Source organism: Dermacentor variabilis, chromosome 3, assembly GCF_050947875.1.
Source record: "Dermacentor variabilis isolate Ectoservices chromosome 3, ASM5094787v1, whole genome shotgun sequence".
In the NCBI taxonomy this organism is placed as follows: domain Eukaryota; kingdom Metazoa; phylum Arthropoda; class Arachnida; order Ixodida; family Ixodidae; genus Dermacentor; species Dermacentor variabilis.
Window position 1 is genome coordinate 74,554,043 of NC_134570.1, and position 20,830 is coordinate 74,574,872.

The 20,830-nt window shown below is 46.4% G+C and overlaps 1 protein-coding gene across 3 annotated transcripts in view; it reads right to left on the reverse strand.

The window, feature by feature from the left end:
- Window positions 1–20,182, reverse strand: part of LOC142575877 (E3 ubiquitin-protein ligase MIB2-like) — a 75,657-nt gene extending 55,475 nt beyond the window's left edge. For all 3 annotated transcript variants that reach the window (XM_075685628.1, XM_075685630.1, XM_075685627.1), the window contains exon 1: window positions 19,827–20,182. The gene's annotated coding sequence lies outside the window, so the exon portion shown is untranslated. The remainder of the gene's footprint in view (window positions 1–19,826) is intronic.
- Between the last annotated feature and the right edge of the window lie 648 nt (window positions 20,183–20,830).

The following is a 20,830-nucleotide window of genomic DNA, read 5'->3' on the forward strand; positions in this document are numbered from 1 at the left end:
TCAAATTCCAGGAATTCCACATATCCATCGTCTATAAGTCTGGACGGAAGCAATCTGATGCCGATTGCCTGTCACGGACTGCTATTGACTCAACTGTCAATTGTTATTGCGTCAATTGCTATTGCCGGAGGACGACGCCTTCTTAGGAACAATAATCGCAGATGACTTCGCCGAGCAGCAACGAACAGATCTGGAGTCATGAATCCTTCTGGAGTACTTAGAAGGCTAGGCCGACGTTGTCCCCAGGGCATTTCGGCGTGGACTGTCTTCATTTTCCTAACACAATGACGTCCTCGTAAAACGAAATCCCCAGTCCACACGAACTACCTTCTCGTTGTGCCCGCAGCACCCCGGCTAGAAGTCCTGCCCGCCCTGCACGACAATAGCGCCCTGCACGACGCTAGCAAGAATGCAAGGGAAGTACTATAGGCGCGCCTGACCACCGACGTCGCCCGTTACGTAAAGACATGCCCTGATTGCCAGCAATGCAAGACACCATCGACAAGGCCAGCTAGATTACTAGACCCGATCGAGCCTCTTTTCCAACCGTTTCAGCAAAGCGGGATGGATTTGTTGACACCCTTTCCGTCATCAACATGTGTAAACAAGTGGATCGTCGTGGCTACCGACTACCTTACTCGTTACGCCAAAACAAAAGCCCGCCCCAGCAGAAGTAGCAGAATGTTTTTTTCCGGAACATCTTACTGCGGCATGGTGCGCCAGAAGTCCTCATTACTGCCAGAGGAACGGCTTTTACAGCTGAGCTTGCTCAAGCATCCTGCAGCATAGCCAGGCAAGTCACCGGACGAGCATTGCGTACCGCCCGCAAACGAATGGCCTAACGGAACGTCATGTTGGTGATGTACGTCAACGTCGAACACAAGACTGTGGCATGCCGTCCTTCCGTATGTAACCTTTTCTTACAACACGGCTGTGCAAAAAAAAAACAAGGCAGATTGCGCCCTTCAGGGTGGTTTACGGAGGGAACTCGACGACGATTCTTGACGCCCTGGTACCTCACGTTATCGACGAAAGGGACCTCGACATTGCCGCCTGTCTCCAGAAATGTTCGCGTTTGGACCCCGACACCCCAACGAGAACTCAGTGAGAAGCTTTTATGCCTCTGTTTCGGACCCTACAATATCACTCTTTTCATTGGTGCACTGGACAATGAGGTCACAGTGGCGCCGCTCACGACCTGAAGTAGTCCATGTTGTACGCCTTAAAGAGATACTGAACAAATCTTTTGCCACCGAAATTTTTAGCCCTAATGAAAGCTTTGGTGCTGGAAGTGGTTGAAACAATGGTGTTTTAAGGCAGAAACTAGCGGAAAATCATGAAATGAATGCATTTTTCGCAAAATGCCGCGTCTAGCGACCGCACCGTGTGTGTGTGCGTGTGTGAAAACATTTATTGGAATGAGGTCCGGAGGCTCGACTTCTTAAGTCAAGGCGGGCCGCTCCCACATTGGCACTGTCAGGCCAAGCCTTTCACCGTGGACTAGAGGCAGTGGCTTGTCTTTGACGCTGTCTGTGCCAGATACCCTCGTGCCAGACATCGCCCCCGCGTCTGTCCACCCGCATGGACAGCGCTGAACAGCAGTGAACGAAGTCTCAACTGCGCAGTTTCTCGCGGGCACAAACTTGTTTTCGCCAGCGGAGATTGGGCCCAACTCTTCAAAATCGTCGTTTGTGCTTTGTGCTACTTTGCAATGTGGTCACTGCAGCACCTAGGGCCGCGCAGGGAAATGCCCCTACGCTGCTGCGCGCGCGCAAGGGTGTGAGAAATGTAACGTCGGGTGAGATAAGCCGTGTGATACCTTTCCAAGCAGAGCCGAAGCTTCGAAAAATATGGATTAGTGTTGAGCGCCCATCGCAGCCTACATGGGTACCATCAAAGCATGACTTTCTGTGTTCCAAACACTTCGAGGACAGTGACTGCCAGACGAACCCTGCTTTGCTGCAGAGCTTGGGCATGTCAGTGAAAAGCGTTATGCCATCGTAGTAGAAGGGTCCTTCAACACTTTTTATCTGGTCAGATAGTGATCTAGAGAAGGAAAAGACGCTTGATTGTGCAACTCCTGAGGGAAACTTCCGCGTAACGCCATGAGAGAGCTTCATATAGCGTTACGCAGTGGACGCACCACAACTCTGGCACAAGTAGATTGTAGTAGAGTAGATTGTAGAAGTAGAGTAGTGGATTGGAGCAGATGATCAACCGACGCCACAGGTGTTTATGCATAGGCTCGCTATATGAATATTGTCGACACAACGTGCAAATCATCGCCTTGTTTCTGCACAGTGTTCAGAACTTAAGCACGAACAATTTCGATACGACTTGAACGCCTTGTTAAAACAACGCCTGCTGCTTGCTGATGCTACTAGCTGCTGCTGCTGCTACAAGTCGCCACACATGACGTCACGGCGGTCGGCGCGCGTACCGGCGTGCAGCCGCCGGGCGCTCACACTCCTCCAAAAATACAGCCATCCGTGCAAAATGTGTCAAATAAACACTGCATATCTGAACAGTCGCGTCTTCCGAGTCGAACTTCGATGCTTGCCTCATCTTTTTTTCAGATTTTCGTTCATGTTGCCCTTTAAGCCATTCTACCAGCGCTAACGAACTTTGGGACTTTCTTCTGCTTCGTTACTTTCGTCTTTACTAAGTGTGCTCTTCTTTTTCGCTGTCCTGTTATGTTGGTAGCATCGGAAGGATGTCTTCGAAGAGGGAGGCAATGGCATGTGTACTTGTTTATCCTTCTAGGGTGACTGATTCTCAACGGCTAACAAACGTTAACCGTTATCGCTCAGCGCAGGTCGCGCCTGCATGTATCGGAAGTTTCTCTAATGTTATCGATGGTCGTATCCGTTGTCTGGTTGCACCGAACCTTGTGTAATGTGACTGTATGCGCAGCGCGAATTGTGCAGTACCTTCAGGAAGGCACGCAGGCACCAGCGATTGTTCTGTAACCTTTGACGACTCATTCATAGAGAAAGATTCAACAAGAGGGGACAGTCGGCGAAAACTTGCAACAGGAAACACGTCACAGTTATTGTTAATCCCATCCATTAGTTGACGCGAGCATCGGAAAAAAAGAATGTGAAATGAACTTACAGACAACGTTTCTTTTTATTCTTTCCCGCTAAAACTAAAAAGTTTGGCGTATGAAAGAACTCTGCATGAAATGAAATGCTTTACGACTTTTTTTTATTTTGCGTTGCCTAGCAACAAGCTACCGGTACGCCAGGCGCGACAGATGCGTGCGTCATCCGCCAGACAGGCCACCGAAACCAGCGAGGCCGGTTGCGCATGTGAAGTTCGCCTGTTCGGCGACCCGTCTCTTTTGGATGTAGCGTGTTCGTTGGACTCCCGGCGTATTTTTGCATTCTTTCCGCACTTCGACAAAGCATCATTGCACTATTGCACTAGAGCAAGGTGAGAAATATCGTTTGACAGTCTGCGACGCATTTCAAACAATATTGTCTTTCACGGCACGGAGCAGAGACCTGTTGCGAAGTTAGCGAAATAGAGCTCGGCCGTCCTGGCGTAGTCAATTTGAGTTGGCTTGTACTGGGAGATCTTTGGGGCGCTTTCTATGAGCCCCAACATTATTATAACTTATTTCAGTAGTTTTTGGGCACCTCGCCGCACCCTGAGTTGTGACGCAGTTAGCGAAAAACAGCTCGGCTGCGTGCCGCAGTTTCGCGTATACTGAATCTTACTGAGCAAAGTTCGTGACGCATTCTCTCACCCCCAAGCTTATTGTAATCAATTTCGTGACTTTCAGGGATGCTGTTGAGGCATACACGCCGCGCCTGGGGTTGTGAAGCAGTTACAAAAAAAGTAAACCGGCCGTGATGACAGTTAGTTTGGCGTGTACAAAGTCTTAGACAAGTTTGTGACGCCTTCTAATACGCCGCAACATATACCTTCTTTTGGTACTCACGCTTGTCGAAGACGGGACGAGCGATTGCCAAGGGTGATAATACTAGAGCGTTGCTTGCGCCGGCAGAATGCGCAATAGATAACGCCGAGAAGCTCAAAAACCAAGAACTCGAGAATTCTCTCTTCTGAACATCTGAAAACAGGCTTTGCGCCCACGAATTTCTCTTGAGCTTGAGTACAAGGCATTCTGCGAGCGTCTAGCATGGTCTGGCTGAGAGCCTGTGTTGTGGCCACCTCTGTGTATGTAGCGTATTATCGTGTCGGCTGAGGCCAAGTTGTTTTGGAAACGCGCAGTCGCCCGTGCATTTGTGCTCTTAGTGCAGGAAATAATACTATTTTCAGCTGACGTCGTTCGGGGAAGCTTCGTACGGGAACTACTGCTTACCTGGTGCCACAACGTTGGATGAACGTACAAGTCCGGAACGGGCATTTTTTATAGAGCGAAATAAACATTTCCTAATTTACAAGGCGTTTTACGTCTGCTTTACGAAATTGCACATGGCACAGATTCGATGGAGGCTTGTAAAGATCATTCGCAATCATTTTAATTAAATGAACGATTCCGCAATAGGACTGCGCGCGATTGAGCAGCAACAGCAGCAGAAGAAAAGAAACGCACCGATTAGCGCAACCGGCGTAGTGCGTGCCAGCTGGCATTCAAAACATGCGCGCCCAAAACCGAAACCGGAAGGAGTTAATCCCATCCGCTTCGTGCGCTACAGTCAATTGACACTCTTCACCAGCTGGTCCGATTTCGACGATCGCCGAGTGTGTTCGCCGCTATCGTTGTGCTTTGGGCGTAACTTGCTTTTGTGGGTACATGTTCACCCAATAAAAAGTTAGCTTTGTCATTCACAGTTTTGCGATTGTTTTCTTCACCATCACTACTACATGGCAGTATTGAATTGTTCGCCTTCATAAGAAGGTAATGTGGGACCCATGTGGTCGTTACCGAGGCCATTCAAAGCATAGCAGCGCAATAGGCTATACAATTATCTCGGTGTGTAAACAGAGACAGTGGATCTTGTTGCTATCGGCCATTTGCCCCGCGCAGCCAGTCGCTTACGAAGAATGCAAGAATAGTGAGCGAGCCAATGACCTGATGACAGCCATCTCCAACTGCTATTATTCGTGGCAAACAGTTGGACACCGCCAGGACGGGTGTGTGCAATTTGCAAGGGGATGTTCCTCCACCTGACAACAACCCAAACTGTCACGTCCGTGTCCCTCTTTCCCTGTTCATGCACAGTGATATACGTATGTTTTGCGCCACGTTTTCTTCGGACGAAAAAGACCACCACACTCCGGATTGGTGGGGAATGATGTCTTCCATCACCTGACGTCGGATTAGGGGAAGGCGACGGGACCAAGGCCATGGAGGGGTTAAAAGAGGACGCGGCGACTTGGTGAAAACAGGATCAGCAGCTTGAGCTTGAATGCGACCACATTATACTCAGTCTTTTCTGCATCATTCTTGTACAAAATGTAGTATAAATGTGCATGTTTACAACGTCCTGGATGTCAGGCCCAGCCCCACGTTCCTCACTTCTCCACGGTGAATGAACACCTCACCTTTTCGGACCCCCGGTCGCAACAACCTGTAAGCATTTCGCAAGAAATACTCTATGGAGTGACCGACTGCGCGTCTAATAATACGCACAAATACTACAACGTGTGCTAGTTGCGCCAGCGTCAACTAGTGGGAAAACGCGAAGGTCTGTCTAGGAAATGTCAGAGGGAGTAGGCGTTGTCCAACCACAGTGAAGGACCGCGCTTCGTGTGGCTTTCGTTTACCTCTTAAAACAGCTAGCTAGCTATGGGGTAATCTTTACGGATACGTGCGCCTCTCTGCTACCTTTGAATTCAAAACGCGACCCCTCACCCAAATGAACAGCTCGTCCCCGACATCAACACGTTTTACGGAATGTTACACAGCGTGGTACTGCAGTAGCTACCTCCTTACTTCGGCACATACACGCTTCCTGCTCTGGTCTTATTACGTACCCGTCCCAACTTCCGAAGAAACACCACATATCTTTCTCGAGTTACGTATCGGCTTCGGTTTTACGTTTTTAACGGTTTGACTGTGACGTTCTTGAAGTGAAGAGCTTTCCTTGGCTCTTTCACCCGTTCTTGTGGTTGGTGGTTGGCAGTCGCAGGTTGAAACTAAAGCGCCAACGCTAAGGGCGCGAGCAGAGCCATTTCGCGTGGCACGTTCTTTGCCGAACGCCAACTGTCTTAACTCATTGAGATGCATGTGCTGTCCAGCTATACTAGTGCTAGAGATATGCAAGTTAAGGACTCTGTTGCCTTAAGTATAAAACAACAAGCGCCACCTAAATATTCTCATTGCAACGAATACATGTTCTCTTAATTTAATAAAGCGAATAGTTTTTCTTAAGTGTTCGGATATTCGCTTACGATCGCAATCATTGTCGATGGTTCCTGCACAACTTGTTTTGGCTCTTGCTGTTCCAGTTCGGCGGCATTGCAGCGTTGACACGTTATTGCGATGCTGCGAAGTATTTTAAGTGCACAAGTAATTGCTCTTTATCAAATAATTCCCACTGGATACAATGCTCTCGGCGCATAACAAGAGCAAAGAAAGACGGAAATGTTAACCAAATCAAACATGCGGCTTGCTACCCTCCATTGGGCTCTTAGAGCACATACAAACGATCGGAATCGTTCGTTGTAAACTATCACCGCAGAAAGTGTGCGTGTCGCCAAATCTTTATCGATGACAAAGCAGCAATATTCAACGGAAGTATCATTTTTATTAAATAATCGAGACCGTTGTTTTGTCTTATATCTTAAACGCAGCCCCATAGTACTGAAATTAAAATCTAAGTGCAGAATTTGCGAACGCAATAAGATATCGTCAAGAAGTATGAGAAGACAAACCGCAGCGATGTGCCTCTGGGAGTCAGGCAGGCTAACTAATGCGCTGTATATATCCAGCAGCATTAGCTCAGAACAATTACTGCATGGCTTTGCGCTGTGGGGTCTCTTCTGATCGTGTATTTCGAAGGTCAGAACACGCAGAACTGCAGCAGACGCGGACGACAGTATGTTGATCGCACAAAACTTTTTTTTTGACAAGATGGCACTGTTCTGGCATACAGTTCTACATTGTCACGCTCATGAAAAGAGTGCCTATGAGGCGTACTTAATAACGAGGATGATCAGTCACACATGGCAGGAGAGGGGCTGCACCCAGGATATGGCGGTTAGTGTGAAACAACGCTGAAAGCGTCTACGGCGTCACTGCCAACAACGACATCGCAACGATAACATCACATAGTTTTTTATGCAATAGTAGCTCACATGAATCGCTGCTCTGCAGTGCCTGATTTGGCAGCACTGCAAATGTACAGGTCGAAAAAATTGACGCATCCCATGCCCTGTGGGAATCGGTTTAAGGGATGCTGTCATTGTGTTTGTGAAGAACGCTGTTCCTGGTTAACAAGTAGAGAGCTCACAAACAAGTTGGGCATATTTTCACTGGGAATGGCCTCGCTCGACCTGAACTTGTTGCGCTCGATCATGCACGTGCCATGCATGACGACGAAGGAATGATGACAATAGCACGACGACACTGGAATCACTGCCACAAAGTGAAGACGATGGAACGAGCCCGACGGCATGAAGACGACTGCATGAATATGATGCCATTAATGAGGGCAATGGCATCCCACGACGAGATGACAGCTGGAATGACGACGACAGAACTTTTATATCTAAAGGTCAAATGAAATGCCACGCAGCTGGCAACTTCGGGCGAGTAGGTGTTTGTACGTTGTCCTGCTGTATGAGTGGAAACAAATGATGATTGTTTTACACAACTTCTCGAGATTTATTACGCTGTGCACAAGGTATCCTCACCATGATAACGCACAAAATTAATGAAAATAAACATATCGCTGTAAGGTTCTCTGAATCAAATGCGTTCGACAATGCCACCTTATGGACTTCTGCTAACAAAACGACAGCATAAACCTGTGCCAGACAGCTGCAAACGTGCGGTTTTGTAAAGGCCGAGGGCTTCCTCTCTGGACTACACCGCGGGATCCCCGAGGCATGGCCGGAGTTTTTGCAATACTTTTGCGCGGTGGTTCATGCGCAATTACCAGAGCTCAGAGGGCATTATAGCGACGTCCATGGCGGTATACACACTAAGAAAAATCCCGGGGAAAACGGGAGTAACTGATCAGTTAGTCCTAAAAAGGGCACTTTCGCCTTTCGAGGGACTAAATGCATGAAAGCGCGCGCCGTGTGAAAATTTCGGAGAGTAAGTGTTCAGTCCCTGGTCGGAAAGAGAGCAACGGGAGGACGAACGACAACAGTTACTCCACATGCACTTCGCTGTTTTCGTCCGTGTCGTGGAGTGATGCGACAAAACCGGTATGTATGTAAATCGTGAATAGTTCGAATGTCGTGCATTGTCTATTAAACTAAATGCGAAGCAGTACTTTGCCTCTTCGTGAGAAAATTGCGTGAAGTTTAAAAGCTGGAATGTGAAGAAACATGCCCTTGGTACGCACACCATAAGTGAGCGATACAAATTAAACGCGCAAGTCATTGATAGACTGCTAGATTTTGCTGGTCAATAGTACCTAAGTTCCTTTTGTTCCAAGGAGATTACGAACTTAAGTGATGTGTAGCTCAAACGGGACACACTAAGCGGCAGAGAAATTGTCCTTCTCTGTCGTCTTGGGTGCCCTGTTTGAGTTCGCTACACGTATACATAGCGTAGTGCCTCAGTATAAATCCCCCTAAGAATACTCGCGCAGATTTCTTTTCGCGCTCACTTATGGTTGCAAGTAAACTCAACGTTAGACTCTACCCGCACAACATGCACAAAATGCCGAGTCGCTTTTATACTGGCGCACCTGCGTTCCGATGCTCAACCTGTCTCAATATCCTGTCCCGTCAACCGACCTGCCAGTATGCAAGTCGCACTTATTGATGCGTTACCTGATTTAGTTGTTTCTTTCAATTTTTCTTCGCGTTTATGGTTGTGGGAGTTCATGCGGGAAGTTTACTTAGCGGTTCGTTTCCCCACAGTTCGGTTTTCCACTGAATACTTCTACACTTTATCGCGGAAAACGTTATACAAAGATTTACTGTCCATGCTATTTCCGCCTCCATTTTACCGGTCACTATATATGAAATGGCCAGGCCATGATGTACTAAAGCGAGTTCGCAAAATGTATTTATCCCCTTTGTACAAAACATTCTATTACAAACTTCATAGTGAAACCATACCGGTAAAAACATGGCTACAGAAAAAGGGTACCCTTGTCTCTTCTATTAACTGTCGCCTTTGTTATGTGCCAAGGACAATTGAACATTGTTTTATTAGCTGCACCGACACCATCTTATTTTGGGATGTCCTCCAACGAACTTTAAAGAAAGACTGAGGTTAACCCTCACACTGTGAGATACCTGCTGCTGATCTCTGATTATAGTGCACCTTTCGATATGTTTTTTCCCATGGGAATGCAGTTTGTGGAAAACACGAATGATGGACAGAAACGTCGAAACGGTAGTACCTACAAGGGTGCATTTTATCCAAATGACACAACACCTAAGACATTTTTATGATGGACTCGATATACAACCGGATTGATACCCTATTTTGGTGGCGTGCTTATCCTTACCACCCTTCTAAAGTGAAACCAACGTTTCTACTCACAGTATGAACGATGACTTTTCTGTGCGTGACTTTCATTGTGCCCTCCATTCTCTGACTAAGCAGAACAGGTGAATGTCGGGTTGAATGCTACTGTAATAAGTACCATGAAAAAAAGAAAAAAATCTGCCGTGGTGCAGTGGTTAGAGTACCTGACATCTCAGCGCGAGGACGTGAGTGCGAATTCTACTTTCGGGCACCTTTCATTTCTTTTTTTAACTCAGTAAAATTTTTATCAGGATATAAAGGCCTAATTTTAATAATTCCACCTTTGTGGAGCATCAAAATAATGACCGTTACTCCCTTGAGGAGCATCGGAAAGGAGCAACTGGTTAGTCCTCGAAGGAGTAACGGCATAGGGAGTAACAGTTCATCCTTTCGCCCTAAACCCCCTAAGGGGAGGAATGGTTGTGGCAGATCAGTTTCTCCCCTAAAGGAGTAACCTCAATATCCCATTTCCTCCTTTTCTTCTTAGAGTGTAGTGAGCAATATTCACACATTCGTTTTAAATAAATCTATCCTACCTATAGACATGTAATTTGGAGTGTCAAGTGCGTCCGTGCATTACGAATTCGACAAACTGCTTTATTATTCCTTGCAGAAAAGACGTCGCGTACATCTCGAAGATTAAAAACTCCCAACCTATTTTGCCAGGCTCTCTTCTTTCTCTGATGTTAGAAATTTTATACTTATTATTTATTTATCGAATCATATATTTTATTTTCAAATTTCACTTTTAAATAATATATTAATTAAGGACCGCACTTTTGCCCTACACTAACCAAGAACCTTATTACAGTTGGATTCTTGTCCATTCCCGAGTAGCTTCTGAAGTGTCGTCCAGACCCCGACTAACGCCAGGACTACAAATAAAAACAGGGCTTATTCCAGACCCACCTGGTCGTCGTCTCCTTCAGTCAGGGAGCTCATGGATGCACGTGCCGTGCCGTGCCGATGCGCGTATGAACAGTTCTGCAGTGGGCGCAATACAGCACTTCCTTCTCATAAAATCTCTCCGGGGGCTTTCTATTCCGAGTTGATCGTCTACGTAGGCTCGGGTCTTCCTGAGTACTTGCGGCTTGACCATTACTCGACTCTATGTCGGTTTCCTCGCAGGCTTCATCTGTCGATATTTGATCAGGTTGCGAAACTCCGCCGCTGTTCGCCATTTCACTTTGCGGTGTCCCTTTGCGGTGCAAAGACGGTTTTCTGCTGGACTTACCGAAGTCGCACTTTACCTACATGTCGCCGCTGTTCTCCGCCTTCCGTGTCGACCGTGATCAAGCATCCATCAATCGCGGTAGTCACTGTGCCAGACAGGCATCTCGGTCCAGTGGGGTTATTCAGTCGCGACCAGACCCGTGTTCCGGGAGCAAACAATGGGGTGGGTGGGGCCGAGACCTGACTCCTGAGTGGAACACTTGGGACCTCTTGATCTGGGAAGTGAACACTTAATATGGCCCTTGGTTGGGTTCTCAGCAGCGTCTATGCAGGCGATTTGTCGGCCTTATCCTGTAGCAAAGCAAGAATTTAGCGAGTCGGCATTGCAGCGACACTGCTTTATTTTTCTTTAGTGCTTCTTTGACGGTGCGGACGGCGCACTTTGCCGCCCCATTAGACTGCAGGTAATAAAGAGCAGTTGTTACGTGACGCATATGGTTATCTCGGAAGAATGTCTTTGTCAGTGCGCTGGTAAATTGGGTTCCATTATCGCACACGACTGTGTGAGGCAGACCAAGACGGGCGAAAATGCTCCGAAGCACTTCTACTGTGGTATCAGCCGTGGCAGTTTTCAGGGGCACCGCCTCGATTCATTTCGTCCCTGCGTCCACGAAGACAAGGATCATAAGCCCTTCCCCCAGACTAGCAAAGTCGACGTGCAGCCTTGACCAGCACTTGGTTTCCGGCCAACTTGGGGGAACCTGAGCCGCAGGTAGTGGCAAACACTGCACACACTGCGGACAACTTTTTACCAGGCTCTTTATATCGCCGTCCAGCCCTGGATAGAATACCAAAAGACCGTGCGAGCGAGGTTCTTTATGGTTGTCATGCCCAGATGGGGTTCGTGTAAATCTTGCACCATGAAGGAACTCGCCCTCTCGCGCAAAATAACGCGGTGCCCCCAATAAACTAATCCGTCACCCACTGTCAGTTCGTGCCTACGAGTGAAAAAATGTTGAAAACACTGCTCTGCACTCAATTCTCTTGGCCAGCCATGCAGGATCCACGTGAGCACCTAATGAAGAAGTCCGTCTTCGGCAGTGTTGGCTGCTAGCTTCCGGGGACTCAGCGAAAGCTTGTTCAATGCTTGTGCGTGCAGCACATATTCCACGGACTTTTCTCCTGTGTTTTCTAGACTAGGCGAAGGTAAGCGGCTCAAGGCATCGGTATTAGTGTTTAGGCTGTCCCTTCCGATACCCCAATTCATACTGATACGCGGACAAGAGTACCAGTAAGGATTGAATCCTGGTTGCAATCATTTGCGGAATAGACTTATCCTGGTGAAAAAGCCCCGTCAAACACTTGTGATTGGTTACCAATGTGAAACGGTTGCCGAAAAGATAATCCCGAAACTTGGTCACACCAAAAGCTAAGGTAAGTCCTCCCTTTCTTAACTGCGAGTCCTTTCTCTCTGCTGCCGTTAATGTTCTCGGCCGGAAACCTATCGGGTAATCTTTACCTTTGCTGTGATGAGAGAGCACTGCACCCAAACCGTACAGCGACGCGTCACAATCAAGCCTAAGTGGCTTACGCGGTAATAATAAATTAGAAAGTTCGCTTTTTTATCGCATTCTTCGCTTCTTGAAATGCACTTTCTTGCGCCCATTCCCATTTCCAGCAACTCCCTTCGTCAACAGGGCATACAGTGGTGCAAGCATACTTGAGAGGTTGGGCAAGAATTTAGAGTAATACGTGATCAAACAAAGAAAATATTTCAGCTGCCTCCCCAACGTTGGTGTCGGTGCACCTAGTATGGCACCGAAGTTGTTTTGCAAAGGATGCAGGCCTCCTTCGTCGACTCGGTGCCCCAGAAACGTCACTTGCCTTTCCCGGAACTTGCGTTTGATATTGTTCAGCTTCAGGCGGTTGTCACGCAATCGCTAGAACACTTGTCGCAGTACAGTCATATCATGCTTTTCCGCGACGATAATATCATCTAGGTAGACTTTCACCCCTGGAAGGCGCTGCAAAACAGATGTCATGCGCCTTTGGAACAGAGCTGGTGCTGAAGCAATTCCAAAGGCGAGGCGATTAAAGCAGTACAATCCCTTATGCGTGTTCAGCACTGCTATCTTTTTAGCTTTTGTGTCTAGAGGAAGCTGGTTGTATGCGTTGGCGTAGATCCAACGTACTCGACGCTTCACCTCCTGCTAGCGCTGCGAAGATATCGTCGACTTTAGGCAAAGGATACACTCCTAAGTCACTGGGTTCACCGTTAAATTGAAGCCCCCCAGAGCCCTATGTCGCCGTTCTTTTTCGCCAAGGGAACTACTGCTGTTGTCCATTCAGAGGCACTGATCTGGGAAAGCACTCCTTCTTGCACTAGGTAATCCGTCTCTGCTGAAACTTGTGTACGCATTGCATAGGGCACGATTCGGGCTTTGCAGAAATTATGTAGAGCGCCTTCCTTGATATACAACTTCACAGGCGGACCTTTACAGCAGCTCAGCTTGTTGCCAAACAGCTGCGAAAATTCATCAAGTAGCGTTCTAACCTGCACGTCCACTTGGACGACATTTACACTCGGAGCACCTCTGGTATCCACCGGCCTTGGAAAACTCCTCTATGACCCGCCAACCGTAGAGAACTGGTCCTCGACAGTCTACTACCACTAACGTGCTGCCCAAGGTTGTCACCCCGGAATTCACCTCCATAGTTAATTTGCCAACGATGGGCAGGGAGCCAACGAAACACAATAGCCGCGGGGAAGTTTTTTTTTTCCAGAGCTGACCACCACCTGCGATGTTTCTTGTATACACTCTTTCGAACCGCTCTCATCGGCGAGCCAGTGTCTATGATCATGCGCAGCTTCCGCCCTCCCCACTTCAAATCTTTTTCGAGAGGCCGCAATATGGCGCTGTTAGCCATGCTGTGCGCTACTAGAGCCCCCAAGCATAAATTCTTCTTTCCTCTGGCTTCATCCACGGCGTACCTACCCGAGGTCTGGAAACGCAACCGTGTGTCACACCGTAGCCAGGTGTCCTTTCCGGCCACACTGTCGGCATTTGGCGCTTCGATGTCGGCACCCATTGGTATCTTGCGGCCCGTGGCAACATCCGCACAGAGGGTGACTGCTTTCCACGTTGCTGATTGGTGGTCGTGGCTTCCAGCGCCGCTGTGGCTACAGGGTATTAACGGTGCTGTTTCCGTTCCCCATGCTATTCTCCTGCATGTCTCGGACGTCTTCTCGCACCTTCTCTGAAGCCCTGGCGAACTCTTTAGCCTCTTCCAAAGCTTCTGACGGGTCAACAAAGAACGCCGTGCGTCGTCGTCCCGGATACCGCAAACGATGCGGTCTCGTAACATACGGGTCGTCATGCTACAGAAGTTGCCAGCCTCCTGAGTTCGGCGATGAAGTCTTGGACACTCTCCCATTGTCAGAGAAGAAGCGCCAGAAAGAGAAGAAAGGGTTGCCACCTCAAGGGACACCGAGATGACGCGAAGGGCGCATGAACACTTCCCGGAAGAAAGCCGCCGTGAACTGGTGCCAGCCCTATATTGAGAAGCAGCGCAGAAGACCAGTTGGGAGTAACAGATATCCTCTCCCATTCCCACGGCCAGACCCTTTCTCCGCCTTTACGCCCGCTGGATCATCATCCCTTTTATCAGGTTGATATTAATCTAAACAGCATAAATACTAAAATTATAAATATTAAATTCATTGCATGCAGAAACCATCGTTATTAAGGGGATACAAATAACTTGCAAGAACCCAAATTGTGCTTGAGGTTTGCTGCAATGAAAGCTGTTTAAGAAACTTAATCTAAAACTCTAGTTTGCTGACTGCAGTACTTATCATGGATGCGAAATGGGTGTTGCGACAGAAAACTGGAGCGCACGTACGAGTAAAAGTACTACGATGCTGATCAAAAGTTTATAAGTGCATTGTGCAAAATCACAGTTATGTGCAGGAATGATATGACGCCGGTCATAAAGCAATAGTTCATTACAGATGGGGTACACATATATGGGCACATAAGCATAAAACTCAATGCAAGTTTGCCAGGTGCAAGCTTGACTTGAAATGGTAGTCACTTTTCAGGTACAAGTGGCATGTTGACATACTGGGAATCAATGCTTGTTATTTCTTTTTTCCCGCAATGATCAGCTGCATAATACTTGTAAACAGACGCATCTCTGAATCACAGATGTCACATTCCATCTGCACCTACATAACTTTGCCACATGAAATGGGTAGCTCATTGACATAATAAGTTATGGATTGTGCAAACGCGTCATGCTGTTTCTTGCAGTCTTGTCTTTTATGAGTACTTGCATAATGTGAAAAAAGTACCTTGATGTTCTAAATGTTGCGTACATATAACAACACAACTATTCTTTTTCCGTGATCAGAGGAGGCTTTCGTGTCATTAAATGAATTGACGTTCTTTAACAACGAATATGCAACAGGTGCTTGCATGTGAACAAGCGTATGTAGCCTCCCAAGGGCAAGCGCGTTGACGAAAGTATCTTTCAGCCATATTGGCAACAAAACTTTCCCATAGGCTGTTTTTTGCGCAAAAGCCGACCACACATCTGTTGAACTGGCAAATTTTTCTTTTATGCTACAAGTCTGTCCTGCTTTCCTTGCAACGAGACTTTTTACATGTGTCTACGAAAGTGGAGTTTTTCATTAGGTTCTTTTCTCTTTTTTTTACAACTTTGATGTTTTTTTGGCAACAATTTATTGCACATTTTTGAAATCTATTCATACAGCAGCCATTCTTTCTTAGAAAGCTTCTTTGCAACGAGGCTCTAAACTTTTTGATAGACTATTCATGTAGTTTTCTTAATATAACAATTAGCAGCCTTGCATTTAAAACTTTTCTTTTGTCTGCAATAGATAGCTTTCTTTTGCACTAGTTCAGATGCGGTACCTAAATATGTAGAAATAGATATTGCTACTACAAGTACGTGCGTCATCGTATGACTATTCAATATTTGATACTTACAATTTTTATTCATTTCGTGGTTGAAAAAAAACGCTCACATCTACTTCTTCTACAATGCATAAAGATGCACCCAAGCCATAGTTGTGCTTTTTGAAGTCTTATTTTGCTGCATACAATAATGGAAAAAAGCAGCTTTTCTGGGGGAACATGATTGTGTTGTTTTGTATATTCTGTGTTTTTTCTTTTGCTATTGTATTGTGAATAGGTAAGTATATCGCAGACAGATGCACAGCCTCTCAATGGAACAGACATTTATTTGATACACATGAATTCGCACCCTGTTCAGCTACCTTACAAAATTATGCTGATTGTGGAGAGCCTATATGTCTGAGATGTGGTCTAAGGGTACGTGTGCAGAGCTACTGTGAAGCTAGTTATAGTTCTCACAGCAGTGAATTAACATTATTGCTTAATTATTATAACAAGAAAACATCATCAGCTATGTAGTAAGGGTGAGAAAAATAATTTATGCAATTCACCAAGCATTCAAGCAGAATATGACTACATATCATGTGGTACTTAGTATTTATAGTGATTAAGAGAATGATATAAGGACTGCTGTGCTAATCTGGTTTATTTGTTGTGTTAAAACATAGACTATGAAGTTGAGTTGTATATGTCTAGGTATTTAAGAAATTGGGAACGTGGCAGTGAGACTCCTAAGGAAAGCAGCACCTCAGTCGTACTAATGACATGGCTTATTTATATAATTTCATCACTGCTTGTTTAGAAATATCATGGTGGATTAGTACTTATAAAATGCTACACAAGCAAGGCTGAACATCTATCCTTACTTCTCAGAGGCTTAAAGAATGATAAAGCACATTTTGGTAACAAATATACACCACGTTCATTTCAGTCGAATGGAAAGAGGTGATTGTGGCAAGCCATGCTATTATACCATGCGTACAGGAATACAGGAGAGACGAGTGCTATTACACGTTAATAGAGTGAACAAGTAGCTGCGACTTGTAAGGTCATTTTACTCCGCAGAGAATGCTCCAACAAGGTTTTTCAACAGTAAGCAATACGAGAAAAAGTGAAAGATTACTTGTAATAAATGAATTTGTATAGTACAGCTGAATGTGCACCGGATTTGCCACTACGAATTTTTTATATTCGAACAATTTTATGTTCAGCACAGAGTCTGAGTCACTGTGGCTTCTTAACTGCAAATTTCTGTGTCCCGTTTGACAGTGCTCATAGGGCTATCTGCATTTGTTTGACTGCTTATGGAGTGACTAGGTGATAACAGAACACGTCCACATTGGAGATTTACAAAGAACATATACTGAATTCAGCACAAAGCTCCACCCAACAAGCTATCCGTTGGTTATGAAAATAAAAAAACGGCAACAAACATCCCCTTACTTTCTTGTGATGCCCTGCACATGGTTCTAATGAACTAATGTCTATAATGCAGATATTATGTTCTTTCATTATAGGTTGGGGCAAGTTGTACTGACACAATGAACGTGCATTCATTGCCTACAAGCTACTGCATGTTGGAATTGGTGGAACAGCAGGCATGGCAAATGTTGTCGTATTTGTGTCTTGTGCAGCACATGAACCAGCATTTCATTTCATTGTCACGTGCCTGTTTAACCAGTTCCTGACTAATAAAGGCAACTATAAACCACTTGCTACGTCAACTATTTTGCATGAAAGGTCACTCCACTCATTGCAAAGCCTATTGATAGTTTTAGGTTCGGTGGACGCAATCGTTGGGGCCCCAAGTGCTAGGGGCCCTCAACGCTTTCGTGCCCCTAATGTAAATTTCTCTAGTCACGTGATAATCTTGGCTTCCTTTGAGATGAAATACAGTTGCTGAGCACCTGGGCATGTTAGTCTATGCACTTCTCATTTTTTTTTAATGTGGCTTTAATTCATGTCACTACATGAATGACATTTGGGGCCTGCCCGACTCAATCAAATATCATGACTACATTGCTATAGCTTACTGACTTCATGCATTTTGTACAAGCTTCGTTTTATCTAGGGAAAAGATTAAAAAGAGAACACGTGCATGAATGATGTTGACAGCAGCAAACGGTATCAAGGCGATCACCCGTGATTGCCACCAATGCTGAGAGAGGAAGCATGCCTGTATGCACTTTGACCACAGGCTATACATTGTTTAAATGTTGACAGACGTATGGATAAATAGTGAAGGGGCAGCAGATTGGCCACTCGGGCCTTGTCACATGGGCATTACTGCCTTGTGTGCCCCCAGTAACATCTGTCTTCTCTTAAGGAATGAATGAGATAACAATACTTCTATTTGAAGGAACATTTTAGCACCTACAAGAAATGTGACCTTTAGGTGATTTCACGCCTATGTGTAGTGTCTTTTCAGCAATATGAATTACTATTTCTTTTCATGCAAACATTCTGCTCTTGAAAACATATCTCATAAGCACCTCTGCCTAAAGTAACTATCATGCATACATATCATTTTTATGTCTGTCATAATCAATTGTAATCAATGACTTAAGACGTACTGGTGGGCTAGTAGGTTACTCATGATGTAATATGCAGCGCACTTCGAAACAATGACGTAACACCGAATGAACAAGCACTAGCTCTGTGTATGTGTCACACAGCGCTCGTGTTTGTTCATTCTGTGCTACGTCATTGTTTCGAAGTGCGCTGCCATATTACATCATGCAATCAACTGTAGGCCCACTATTAACTTGACAGCAACTAAAGAAATGTGAGCAGCAATTATAAAGCGCAAGTGAATCAACAAGCTGTAGTTTTTTACACGCGTGCTTGGTGATAAAGAGAAGGGACTTATCGATCTACACAGCTGTATTCCGTGATAATAGAACCATCTGTGTAGCGGTGCCTTAATAAATAACGCCACGGCGCTTCAGCAGGCTTCGCTGTTGCTGCAACAGACCCCTTGTTGATTGGCTTAAGTACGCGTGCGTGTTCGTGTACACGCGCGTTCTTGCAAGCTTTCGCTTGCCCACCTACAATAAGTGCGACATCGTGCCGGACACAATCGAGTACATAGCGATGCATGTCGCTGCAACGTTATGCGGTAGAAACATATAAATAAAAAAAAAAGCAGCGCAAGTAAGATGACTGCACAGGGCTCCAAACGTGGGTCACCGCGTCAAACAACACATGCAGTGCACAGTGTGACAGCGCAAGAGCTACGTTTTCGCCACGACGCGGAAACTTGAACCCACATCGACAAAAATATGCCAGTGTCGTCTGCTGTTGGCGATAGTTGCCGACTTCGAACAGCTTTGCTCTGCCGAACGGTTGCCAACTCTCAACTTACGTCACATCTGCAAATCGAAGTGCGGAGGCCAGCACATGCGAACCACTCGAGCTAACTATTAAGAATAAGAATAAACTTTTGCTGGTCGCTAGCACACGAGGCTGCCAACGCGCTGTTGCATGTCACCAGCCCCTGGCTACTTGTTTGGCCAACCAGAGGGCGCATGTGAATCGCACTGCACCATGCGGTATCAGCACAAATGCAATTTTGTGACCCGGTGTGGACCACCCGCCTTCCATGAACCGCCCGAAGAATCGTCAAAGTTTGCGGTCTTCATCATTCAATGTTCGTGCTTAATGTTATATATGGCATATCAGGCGATTTGTTCAACGTTCGCAATATAGTACATAACAACGAAATCAAGCAACCGCATTTCAATTTATTCTTGCAGGAGTTGGTGATAGACTGCATGCTGCTCCTGCCAGCGCTTCAGAAACTTGCGTGAACAGTCGTTTGAGCACCGAACAGCAGAAAGAATGGACGGGTTTCTTACTGTAGGCAGTATTTGTGCGACGTTGACACCCGCGTCTACTGAAGCAATTGTGCGACGCATTTCTCGATTAACTTTGAACTCCGCCGAGGCAGCCGACATCTGTACGCGTCGTAGCAGGCACAGTTGGCGGTTGACGCATGCTGCTATATATAGAGCACACATACAACCAGAGAATTAGTCACAAAAACACACAGAGAGAAAGCGGAAAAGAGAAAAATGATTTCTCACCGCTTTCCAACACGCCAAGACGAATCCGTAAAGCGGTTTAGCTGAAAGCCACCGCCGAATTATGCAGACGTCATCTGGCAGACTGTTTACAAGGCACCTCCCTTTTCCTCAAGGGTTAACGTAGCACTGCACGCACAAACACGATCAATCGCGTAGGAGGCATAATTCCGTATTGAGCACGGCACAAGGACAGCGCACCGTGCGTTCTTCAGCGTAAGTGCACCGTGTTTTTCGCGGGCAAAAACGACGCCTAGGAAAAACACCAAACGGGCTTCTTAGGGCTGTGTATGTTGTATGCGCTGAGTGGATGGCGGGTCCGCAGGAGGCGTTTGCGCCAGCCGTCTGCAATCAGTTCCGTCCGCTTCCAGCTCGGCGGGTGAGATAAGCCGTGAAATGCTGTGCAGCGCCTCGGAAGAGATATCGAGGCTAGCGAGGGCGAAGTGTCAACCACAGCCGTGTCTCGAGCTCAAGGGACGCGATTGAGTGACAGTATATAGCTGCAATTATACATAGGAGCAATACAAGCACCAGAAACCAGTACGGGATTGGAGACTGGTTAAGTGAAGCAGAGTTCAACACTGCGGACCACTGAGATCTAATGTACAGTGGACTCAGCACAAAAGGCTTTCTTGGCATCAGGCTTTAAAAGCCAGAAATTTTATAAATTCTTATTTATAGTCGAGGCTTTATTGTCGCCATGTGCGGTTGTCATTTGCTTTTCTTTTTATTTGTAGTGTAGGACTGAAGTGGTCCCGTGAGAAAAGTCTGTTGGAGCGATGGAATAACAACTTTATTGCCAGGACTTCCATAGGGAAGTGAGACGTGCGTGCGTGCGTGCGTGCGTGCGTGTGCGTGCGTGCGTGCGTGTGCGCGCGCGCGCGTGTGTGCGTGTGTGCGTGTGTGCGCGTGCGTGCGTGTGTGTGCGTGTGTGTGTGTGTGTGTGTGTGTGTGTGTGTGTGTGTGTGTGTGTGTGTGTGTGTGTGTGTGTGTGTGTGTGTGTGTGT